General features: G+C 40.4%; 1 long non-coding RNA gene across 1 annotated transcript in view; it reads left to right on the forward strand.

The window, feature by feature from the left end:
* Positions 1–10,628, forward strand: part of LOC124789777 — a 43,541-nt gene extending 32,913 nt beyond the window's left edge. The window contains exon 4 of the long non-coding RNA XR_007016165.1: positions 8,595–10,628. This is a non-coding gene — a long non-coding RNA (uncharacterized LOC124789777). The remainder of the gene's footprint in view (positions 1–8,594) is intronic.
* Positions 10,629–12,808: the final 2,180 nt, after the last annotated feature.

A 12,808-nucleotide genomic window follows, 5' to 3' on the forward strand; every position in this document is an offset into this window, starting at 1 on the left:
GGAGACAGTTGAAAAGCCCTAGTGTGTGGACGAATATGTGTTGGGGTCTTTTGGGCTGATGAATGTTTCGATTCGAAAGAATGGAACAAAAAGTTATGGTAAACAATATTGATAATAATTAGTTATGTCAAATATGGTTTGAACGGAAAGGAACGTGTTAAAGAATAGTGTTACGCGATATTGGAGTAATGGCGTTTGTGAGAGAGGACGTGATTAGATGAGCGAGAGATACGTAAAGGTACTATAGAAGACGTTAGAAATTAACCTGTATCCCGAGTGCAGCTCCCAAACAGGTAAGAAGTTCTTCAAACGACATTTTTATGAACAGTATTGTGAAATGAAAAACGTGCGCCATACGATTATTAGGCACATGTATTTTCTTTAAGTTGAACTATAGTGACATAGCACATAGAATTTTGTGTGATTTTTAATCAATAAACGGTCGCCCAAAACTCAATTGACGTCTAATGCGAATGAAACCAACTGAATAACATCCCATTAGCAGTACTACATAGATTTGATTTTCAGAAACTGTATGATGACAGCTATCTTGACTCATTTTTCAGCCATCCATAATTTTAACAGCGATATTAGTTATATTTAAGGAGGAGAAGGACTTGCCATGTTGGGTACGGTGGAACCAGAAACTGCAGCACTATTTTCAATCTTCATGAGTCACGAGGTAGTTGGAGCTTATTGGCATACTTCTTAAAATGGTTCAAATGGCCTCGAGCACTATGGGACTTAACTGCTGAGGTCATCAGTCCCCTAGAACTTAGAACTACTTAAACCTAACTAACCTAAGGACATCACACACATCCATGCCAGAGGCAGGATTCGAACCTACGACCGTAGCGGTCGCGCGGTTCCAGACTGTAGCGCCTAGAACCGCTCGGCCACTCCGGCCGGCTGCATACTTCTTAGAACACAGAGAAACATTGACGGCAGGAGCGAACCAAACGGAGTCACGTGGGCATTCAGAGTGTATCTACAATAACTATTTTGGATCAGAATAGGCCTACAAGGACCCTCTAATTTTGAAGGAAAATGTCAACCGTTGTAAGTGATTACTTGCATAATAATCTAACTTGTGTTGTATGTAATGCGTGTGTTCGCTTTTGGCATCTAGGGAAAAAGTCTGATGTAGGGGTGCTACGAAGGTTTGAAATATGCTTTGGTCTGTGGCAAAGTTTCCTTTGCGAATCACGGGGCTGGACAGTTGTCCTTCGGGAGGGGTTGCAAGAGTGAACCAGCCCATATCTGTGGACGCTAAGACTCATACCTCAGGGCCAAGTGTCCGAGGTTATAGGAAATTTAGACCGTTCTGTGCTGAACATGCAACAAAAATGTTCGAAACACCAAAGCGACGCAACAAACTCCATTATCACCAAATCTCCAGCAACCCAAACCAAAATGAAGTAGTCGAAAACTCAAACTGAAAACTGTGAAGAACATCGAAGCGAACAACTGTCCACTACTGGAGTCTCCGACTCACGTGATGAAGGCTTTGAAGTGGTTAGATCCAGACGATATTGGAACACATCTGATGGCTCTATAACTAAGCTTACAATAAAGAACTAACCAAGAATAATCATTACAGAAATCCTAGACGTCAAAGAAACTGTCAAATCACTGTAGACTGCACTAAAACAATTCATTCTAGTAAACCAAGTTGTGGAACTAACATTCTGAAGAAACAATATCAAAAATCACCAACACCAGTCAGACTTCGAAACACCACCATTGGTATTACGTACCGACAGAAAGCAACCACAAGAGCACCCAAAGCCGTACGGCAAATTACGGGCAGAAGAGAAACACCACGCTGACTCCATCAGCGTTGTGACGTTTGCCGTGATATCATGGATACCACATCAACCAGGCAGTGCGTATCATTTCGCGCACCAAGAACTGTTAATAAATTTAAGTTTTCTCGAACCACGAACAAACAATTAACGAGGTACTTGCTCACCATTTAGGAATGCACCGTGTGCTTCACAAGCCAGGACCACGTAAAACACAACTCCCTAAAGAACGCAATGTAGAAGGTGCAACAGTTTCCAACACACCTCGGAAAACTGCCGAAATGGATCCAGATGTGGAAAATGCAGTGGACCACACCTAATTTTTCTAATTGCAAAATGGTTTTGAAAACAGAGACCCCAAAGTGTGGAAACTGCAGCGGTGATCAATTTGCTGCTGCCAACATTAAGACCAAAACTGAAAAGATAAGTGCATTGACAAAATTATGAAGCCCCATGATCCAGAACAGCAGAAATGCAATCAAAAGGAAATTTTTCTGCGCGCGTTCAGCACAGTCATTCTCAACATTACATTTGAGAAAGGGGTACTTAAAGCGGAAACAATAAAAACAGCCTGTAAAAAGTTCCTGTGACGTTACCCTGAGATCATGCAAGCCTGTAAAAACATCAGCACCCCTATCGACAGCCGACGAATAAAGACGCCTAAACCTAACCCAATACAGGAAGCTAGAAAACAAGAATATTAGTCCTTACAGTCACGCTTGGAAAATATATCCCCACTATCCGTTCTGTCAACGCCAAGAGATTCTGCGATACATTCACAAGGACGACGGTTCAAAACCGCTTCCGGCCATCCAGAATTATCGAAGTATCCAGAATTATCCCTAAATCGCTCCAGGCAAATTCCGGGATTGTTCGTTTGAAAGGGCACTGCCGATTTCCTTCCCCATTCTTGACACAGTAGGTGCCTGTGCTCCGTCTCTAACGACCTTGATGTCGATGGGACGTTAAATCCATGCTTCCTTCCAGATTCTGTGCGAAGAAGGATTTCCTTGAGTATCTAAAAGAAATTATCATTATAGGATTGCAGAAATCAGATCCACAGGCAGGGAAATCGATCTCCGCAACTAGATCTGCCACAAACTCAACCAACCCAAAACAGGTCATCTTTCATATAAAAAACCCAGCTGCAATACGACTCACGATACAGGAGTGTATGAATCTGCATCATGTATCTGTGTTGACAGTTACAGCAAGATGTAAGATACACAAAACGTGTACGTATCCCCTATCGAGAAATTGCAAATTGATCTTATTAACTACATATCCAGTCAGTCTACTGGCGTATCAAAGAACTTCACTGAACAGGCCACTGAATGTTGAGTAGAAGCAGTTCAGATTAGAGAAACTAAACTTTTAATTATAATTATCTATAGATACTCTAATTCTGTTTATAGGACATGTCTGTTCAAGGTAAAGAGAATTCATATTTACTTTATAGAAAGTATCGAAAATTAGTCGTATGTGATGACTTTAACATTAATTTTATAAGTGATCGTGCAAGAAAAAAATGTTGAAAGATCTAAATTCGCATCACCTGATGCAGACTGCACTCTTCCCAAACCAGCGTGCACCTATAGGCAACATTTCATTCTTCATTAATAAAGTACCATTCCGTTATCAAAAGAGTAAATGGCCTCTCAGGCCATGATGCACAAAGTCCTTTTAATCATCATCATCATCATTAAAGACTGATTATGCCTTTCAGCGTTCAGTCTGGAGCATAGCCCCTTTATAAAATTCCTCCATGATCCCCTATTAAGTGCTAACATTGGTGCCTCTTCTGACGTTAAACCTATTACTTAAAAATCATTCTTAACCGAATCCAGGTACCTTCTCCTTGGTCTGCCCCCACTCCTCCTACCCTCTACTGCTGAACCCATGAGTCTCTTGGGTAACCTTGCTTCTCCCATGCGTGTAACATGACCCCACCATCTAAGCCTGTTCTCCCTGACTGCTACATCTATAGAGTTCATTCCCAGTTTTTCTTTGATTTCCTCATTGTGGACACCCTCCTGCCACTGTTCCCATCTACTAGTACCTGCAATCATCCTAGCTGCTTTCATATCCGTAACCTCAACCTTGTTGATAAGGTAACCTGAATCCACCCAGCTTTCGCTCCCACAAAACAAAGTTGGTCGAAAGATTGAACGGTACACAGATAACTTAGTCTTGGTGCTGACTTCCTTCTTGCAGAAGAAAGTAGATCGTAGCTGAGCGCTCACTGCATTAGCTTTGCTACACCTCGCTTCCAATTCTTTCACTATGTTGCCATCCTGTGAAAATATGCATCCTAAGTACTTGAAACCGTCCACCTGTTCTAACTTTGTTCCTTCTATTTGGCACTCAATCCGTTTATATTTCCTTCCCACCGATATTAGTTTCGTTTTGGAGACGCTAATCTTCATACCATAGTCATTACATTTCTGATCTAGCTCTGAAATATTACTTTGCAAGCTTTCAATCGAATCTGCCATCACAACTAAGTCATCCGCATATGCAAGACTGCTTATTTTGTGTTCACATATCTTAATCTCACCCAGCCAGTCTATTGTTTTCAACATATGATCCATAAATAATATGAACAACAGTGGAGACAGGTTGCAGCCTTGTCTTACCCCTGAAACTACTCTGAACCATGAACTCAATTTACCGTCAACTCTAACTGCTGCCTGACTATCCATGTAAAGACCTTTAATTGCTTGCAAAAGTTTGCCTCCTATTCCATAATCTCGTAGAACAGACAATAACTTCCTCCTGGGAACCCGGTCATATGCCTTTTCTAGATCTATAAAGCATAGATACAATTCCCTGTTCCACTCATAACACTTCTCCATTATTTGCCGTAAGCTAAATATCTGGTCCTGACAACCTCTAAGAGGCCTAAACCCACACTGATTTTCATCCAATTGATCCTCAACTAATACTCGCATTTTCCTTTCAACAATACCTGAGAAGATTTTACCCAAAACGCTGATTAAAGAGATACCTCTGTAGTTGTTACAATCTTTTCTGTTTCCATGTTTAAAGATTGGTGTGATTACTGCTTTTGTCCAGTCTGATGGAACCTGTCCCGACTCCCAGGCCATTTCAATTATCCTGTGTAGCCATTTAAGACCTGACATTCCACTGTATTTGAAGAGTTCCGACCTAATTTCATCCACCCCAGCTGCTTTATTGCACTGCAATCTATTGACCATTTTCTCCACTTCTCAAATGTGATCCTATTTCCATCATCATTCCTATCTCATTCTACCTCGAAATCTGAAACGTTACTGATCGTATTTTCACCTACATTGAGCAACTCTTCAAAATATTCCCTCCATCTGCCCAAGGCATCCACAGGATTCACCATCAGTTTTCCTGACCTGTCCAAAATACTTGTCATTTCCTTCTTACCTCCCTTTAGAAGACTGCTAAATACACTCCAGAATGGTTTTCTAGCAGCTTGACCCATAGTCTCCAACCTGTTTCCAAATTCTTCCCAAGATTTCTTCTTGGATGCTGCAATTATCTGTTTGGCTTTGTTTCTTTCTTCAACATAACTTTCTCTGTCTACCTGAGTTCTAGTATGTAGCCAGTTTTGATACGCCTTCTTTTTCCTTTTACAGGCTGCCTTGACTGTGTCATTCCACCAAGCTGTTTGCTTCATCCTACTTTTACATACTACTGTTCCCAGACATTCTTTAGCCACTACTAGTACTGTGTCCCTGTACCTTGTCCTTTCCTTTTCCAATGACTGTAATTGGCTACATTCAACTAACTGGTACCTTTCTGAGATCGCTGTTATGTACTTGTGCCTGATTTCCTTATCCTGAAGTTTCTCCACTCTTATCCTCCTACATGTGGACCTGACCTCCTGCACTTTCGGCCTCACAATCCCAATTTCACTTCAGATTAAATAATGATCAGTGTCATCAAAGAATCCCCTGAATACACGTGTGTCCCTTCACAACCTTCCGGAATTCCTGATCTGTTATTATATAGTCAATGACAGATCTGGTTCCCCTGCCTTCCCAAGTATACCGGTGAATGTTCTTATGGTTAAAAAAGGAGTTTGTGATTACTAAGCCCATACTGGCATAGAAATCCAAGAGTTGTTTCCCGTTCCTGTTGGCCTTCATATCCTCTCCAAATTTACCCATAACCTTTTCATACCCTTCTGTTCGATTTCCAATCCTGGCATTAAAATCACCCATGAGCAGAACACTGTCCTTGTCCTTTACTCTAACAACTACATCACTGATTGTGTCATAAAAACTATCCATTTTATCTTGATTTGTCCCTTCACAATGCGAATATACTGACACAATCCTAATTTTCTTGCTAGACACTGTCAAATCTATCTACATCAGTCGTTCGTTTACATGCCTTATTGCAACTACGCTGGGTTCCATTTCTTTCCTGATGTAAAGCCCTACACCCCATTGTTCTATTCCTGCTTTGACTCCTGACAGGTAGACCTTGTATTCTCCCACTTCCTCTTCTTTCTCACCCCTTACCCGAATGTCACTAACAGCTAAAACGTCCAGCCCCATCTTACTTGCAGCCTCTGCCAGCTCTACCTTCTTCCCAGAGTAGCCCCCATTGATATTAATAGCTCCCCCTCTCATTACCATTTGTTTGCCAAGTCCCATCTTAGGAGTCCCTGGTTTGTCAGTTAGAGGTGGGACTCCGTCACCTCCAAAGGTCCGAGGCATTTTGCTCTGATTGTTGACAGCATTATATTTAAAGTACCGGGGAAGCAGGTTGCTAGCCTTACTTGCCCCGAGTCCCATTGGGTTTTACGCCTAACGGTTGAGGGACTAACCGGTGGATTTGGTAGTCTTTGCCGTATGAGCACAAAGGTGACCACGACTCAGAATATGTCCGAGATGCCTAGACTTATTCCAAAGTAACTGGTATCCCGACTGTCGGGACCACTTACTTGGCCACTCATACGTTGCCCGTGGTTCATGAACTAGGACATGACTACAGAAACCCACACCATGAACCACAGTAATACTAAAAATAATATGTGCATTCACACATGTTAAATATAATTACACACAATTTAGAACTGTTAATCCAGTGGCAAGAGCGACATTTTTAAACGTCACTGAAGAACGAGAGTGGCAGCATGTTTATAATGCAGATAAAGCAGGTAATAAACATAATTATCACTTGAAGGAAGACAGCTTCCCAGCAAAGACTGCATTTGTAAAACATTTATTTATTTTGTCCGGTTTCGGGGAACAGAGTTACCAACATTGGATCTGTGAATAGTGTGCACAAGTGTGAAATATCAAATTATGGAAAATAACATACTGTGTCATAAATATAATAGAGCTATTATTAAACATACCCAGGTAAAAGTTACTGTAGGAGCCAAAGAGCCATAAATGTACTCAGTATCTTAATTAACTGGATAACTGACGTAAGATGTATTGGCATGTGAGAGTTAAAACAATTATTTATAAAATGTTTCCTCAAATGCATCCGTCCATTTTCACAAGTCACAGAGTACACCACTGATACAAGATCGCCGCTGAACTGACACGCGGCGAAATTTATTGGACAACACGTTGACATTTAACGCTGCTAGAGATCATTTGTGTATTCATGTGATCGCCAGTTGCAAATGTAAATCCGTAATTTTAATGAAATATCGTAACTGGTGGACAGTTTCACAATTTTTGTAGCACATAAAAGCCAAAAAATTTTCTAGATACAGAAAGAGCATACGAAATCATGTAGAGACAAAGCACTAGGTTGAAAGAAATAACACGTCGTTAAAGCTGCAACCAAAGTCGTATTTCAAAATCCTGTGTATGTGCAACGTCAGATACCACACATAGTAATCGCATAGTATCATTTGCTGACTATGTGCTTGCACAAAAGAAACCCAGTTGACGACGAGATTGCTCAATTTAGACCCCCACGTGTAGCGCGTTATGTAGATGACGAAGAGGCTATCCTAAATTACATAAATTCAACTCAAATACATACTTACAGTGCTGAACGCATTACAGGATCTGCGCAGAAATGCCTGTTAGATGTACAACATGATACGTAGCCAGATTTTCACTTATCATTTTGGAGAATGAACCACCGTTCTAAAGGGAAAATACATTAAAATCTCGAAACCAAGGTAATGCTATGCTAGTGGTGAAAAACTTCGCTGATACCATAATAAAAGTTACATATAATATGAATGCAGTCTCAAGAATGACGAGTAATTGCGTGATATAATGTCCGTGAATGCAAGAAAGAATATACGACGTAGGTACACAAAGGTTCATAGCAAACTCAGTAGTCCTTGCTTAATCCAGTTTAAGGTACATGAAACAAGGTGACGTTCAGCTCTAAGTTAACGTGAAACGTTAAGTATAATATGCGATTCACAGCTCAGGGTGTATGTGTGTGGTGACACATGAAAACCTAAAAACCCACTAAGTAGGCTACAGCATTTCCTCGCAAATTTTTTAGATGTTTTCTGAGAACCCTACTAAGAGGAACTACAACAAAGGAAATTGCAATTATAGTACACTAAGAAACATTTTAAAGAAGTCGTTATCTGCAAACCTAAATAGTCACTGAGAACAGTATTGCTGTATTATGTAGATGACGAAGAGGCTATCCTTCATATGTAAATTCAACACCTGTGACTTCACTATATACTTATAGTGAAGAACGCATTAGAGGAGGTCATCCGCTCAAAAAGCCTGTTAGATATTTGACATGATACCTAGCCCGAGGTCTAATTTTGGGCTCCCTTCCTCTTTTTATTAGTACGAAAGAAGAAAGTGGAGCTGCAATACAACAGTTTCGAGGAGAAGATGACTACGTGAAGATGCGGGATGTCGTGAATGACGCTGCTACAGATATTCAGGCAAAGCTAAGTAACACAACTCGCTGAGCTTCAAAAGGAAGAGTTGAGAGAGAGATTGCAGTGTCACCCACACCAGACTAGTAATAGGATGTCTTTGCAAAATAAAAATAAAACCTCATGAGGCACTTCGTATAAAATTTTACACTATGCCATCAGCCGAGAATCCTGCCATCGACAGAGGTACTATGATTGCTGGAAATGGGAATCACGGAGCGATTAGAGAGGGAGCACAAAAGTCCCATTCACGCAGAAATGAAGCAAAACAGAACTGTCAGAACTGTTTTGGATCTCCGAACAATCAAGCTTACCAGGCTTCCACAAAGGTATCATCCCGAGAATTTAGGACAGACGCTACTGTTATCTAAAAGCACCAAGTATCTGAGCAGTTCAGGCATCACAAGCAGTTATTGGCAACTTTTACTGCAGCCAGAAAGCAGAAAAACACTGCGTTTATACATACTGGTTGGAGCTACCAATTAAAGAGAAAGCCATTTGCTCCGAATGTATCCTCTGCCACCTTTTTAGGGCCGGAACTACTTAAATGTGTTAACTGCCAATGTCAGTGTTAGTTTAATTGGTTCAGCGCCGTGGAATTAACATCTCGACATCTTATATTGCGTCCTCAGTGCATTTAAGAGAGCTGAAGTTACCGCAAAGTTAACGAAGTAATGGTTTCGAAATGAGCAAATAAGGTATTTCGGGCATGTAATTGCTCGAAAAGGCATTGGACCCAACCCACAGGAGATGAAGACAATTGAGAACTCTCTTGTTGCAAGCCGAAAACAGTTGAAGCCATATTTAAGATTTGCTGGGTTTTACTGTCGCTTCTTTGTCGGACGCAGCCTTTCGTCACCTAATCTACTACAAATTAATAAAGAAAGATGCAGTTTGACCTGAGGATACGAATGGCAGAAAACTTTTGAAAATATTCGTCCCAACTTTTTATCACCCACCAATTCTAAACCTCCTGGATTTCTCACAACAGTTTTACTCACGGTCAGGTACACCGAGTTTGTGAGCGAGTGATATGCCTTTCCAGTGATCGAGGCCAATGTTTGAAGCGAGCACCGCAAATAGAAAAAAAATGAGAGGAAGTACAATCACAGCTGTATCTTTAGAAGGTATTTATTTTATCACACGACTAGTTTCGGCGGCACATTACCACCATCTTCAGGCCCTATTTGCCATAGAACAAAAACACAACGACAGTATTAGGAAACCAAACAACTATGAAACAACGAACACATAATATTATGAGACTCTAATGTATTATTTAAAGTAACCTTAACGTAATATTCTATAACGTACCAATAGAGCACATATATCAATACCTATTTTTTCTTCTATAGTCCAGAAATATATAAGCTTACAAAACATGAACACAAAATAAAGCTGAATCACAGTCACAAAACATATGGCTGTCATATGCAAAGCCATTGACGTTTAAAAGGCAATTTTCTCTCCTTTCACAACAAATCATTAAAACATTACAATGTACCACTGTACAAATTTAACAAAGGGGGCCAAATATCAAACATAATCCAACTAAAAATGTTCGTTAATATTTAAAGACATATGCCAAAGGTATTGTAAGGGGTCAGGCAATTCCAACACCCTGACATGATAGCAAATCCGGCAGCCAGGTAGCCTTTTTAAAACCAACTTCGGTAAATTGTAGTAAAGAGAAGTTAGGCGAGTTGCTTCCAAGACGGCGAGATGTGTGGAGCTGTACCGCCCCCCCCCCCCCCCTCCCCTGACGCTGCCTGACCAACGACAAGGCAATGAACCCACGAAACGCCCCATGAGAGCGCATAAACCTTCACTCAGAACTGCAGAAGTCTCATCTGTTACACCCTATTTTTGCGTAATACTAGTGTCGATCGTCAATTAAAGCTCATGGTATTCACATTTGCCACTTGCAGTAAAAATCCGAAACGTGATGATTTTTCTGTTATATAGTTATTGAGAAGCCACATCAGCCACTGTAATTTACGACAAGTTAGATAAGTAATTAAAGGTAATTGAGGGTCACTGTAGACCATTTTGATAGTTTTCTCTTTTGTGAAACTTAATTTAAACCTAGATTATAGATGTGATATGGCATAGGTCATCCTTCGATCCATTGTAGAACTTGGAAACCCATTCAGGGAATATTCGTTCACATTTTTGTTGAACGCAGTTGGTTTTTACCATCCTGTATTAAAACATTTCCTTTTATCAATAGTGCAATTTATAAACAATGTTTTGTGAGTAGAATAAAATTTCCAGTGGTAAACTTAACTGCTTTTTCGACCTTATTTTACCAGCTAACTAAAAATAGGAAAGCCTTGAACCCCTTCCACTAAATTAGGTTAGTATTATGATTCTTTTTACAGGGAGTGCAGTGGAGCTGACGCTGAAATCATTAAGTATTCGATTATATCATCGCTAGTCTCACTGAACTCTACATGTCATGTGTGGTCTGGCGTCTCCTTCCCAGCAACAGGTCCCGGGTTCAAACTAATCAGTTCCCTAAAAAACACACTCAGAGCGTCGTTGCGCGAAAGTGGTAGGGAGACACGACTTAGAACAAACAGACACCACGCAGAATGTTAGAGCATATGTAACAACCTAACGGTAGAAGTGAAAGTAACCTGGTACAGATTATCCACAGACCCACTTCAACTGTGCATGAACCACACAGTTTTGTGACAACCTATCTTCAAAAGCTGAGAAGGCCCTCCTCTCAAGACCCTTGATAGCTAACCTTTAAATAACCTAATACAACAGGTCTCAAATATTACGTTCACTATTACACTCATGTGTGATAAACACGTAACCACAAGAAACAAAACTAAAATACCGGCTTCAAACAGTACATTTCTCCTAGAAATAAAACCTAAGAACATGAAAACACATTTAAATATCTACAACCTAACTGCTACAACTTCATCGTCTCACGATTGGTGACTGGTGCCCAAGACAATTTGATAGCCTGTGGTCTCCATCACACACAATACATAAATATGTAGTTCAGTCCACAGTCAGGTAAGTTGTAACGACACTAAAAATGCGTTGCAATCCATTCTGAAAGACCCATTGCTTATTACAAAAACTTTAAACCATAATATCTGAAACGTCACATGCTTTGACATGGCGATGCGATGTATATGGAGTCAAAGAGAAAAGAAGAAATATAAACTAGACCTTGACCTCTGTGATATCAAACCACAAAGTATCACGCCGTAAGAAGTGTTGAAGCAATTCGTCATCGACATGAAGAAGGGTAATTATCAAGTAAGCGATGCTAAGCAAAAGCATAACAATTTTTCAAGTGTCGATGTCGTGTTTTTGAATGAATTTCACATCTGCGTTTTGATCTGATCTGAGAAATGAAAGGGCGTTCCACTTCCAAGAGTAACATATGGGGTAAGGGACTTTACTGTTCGTACTACGCTTAAAACTTTACCCTCCTTACTTCACCCCTGAAAACAGTGTTTGTAACTCAGAACAGCATCTCAGAAACAAATATTGTTTAATAAATTTAAAGAAGTCAACATAATGGAGTTAATCGTAATCAGATGCGTCATTCCTTAGACATTGTTAATACAGATAAGGGTAGTATAAAGGAGGCAATGGCTCCCCCGAAAATTAGAGATCTCACCATTAAGAGATGGATTTATCACAAAAATACATCCCAAAGTCATACTTTCTAGCATCTTACACATATCGTTTCAGCATGGCTTTAAATAGCGCTCGATCAAACTATCGACGCAGTAGAAATGGTTTGAAGGAGTAACGAGGGCAATAATTTCCCTCGTATACTTCTGTTGAAGAACTTTTATCGTTTTCGAGATTATGTACTCATCGTTAGACGTCTTGTATGTCTTCATCAAAACAAGTACGTGTCGTCATTCCACGCTGCTTTAACTCATTCGTAGTTGTTGAGCGATGGTCACTCTGCAAACTATGACGAAATGTTTTCATGGGTTGAGAGATCTGGAGAATTTGCTGCCCCGGGCAACTGTCGGGCATTCTCTGTATCGAGGTTCATAAGCACAAAATATACAAAACGAAAACCTGCGTTGTTTGTTGAAATACAGCATCTCGGAGATGGGACACGGCCACCGGCCTT

The sequence above is a fragment of the Schistocerca piceifrons genome, chromosome 3, assembly GCF_021461385.2.
Source record: "Schistocerca piceifrons isolate TAMUIC-IGC-003096 chromosome 3, iqSchPice1.1, whole genome shotgun sequence".
Lineage (NCBI taxonomy): Eukaryota > Metazoa > Arthropoda > Insecta > Orthoptera > Acrididae > Schistocerca > Schistocerca piceifrons.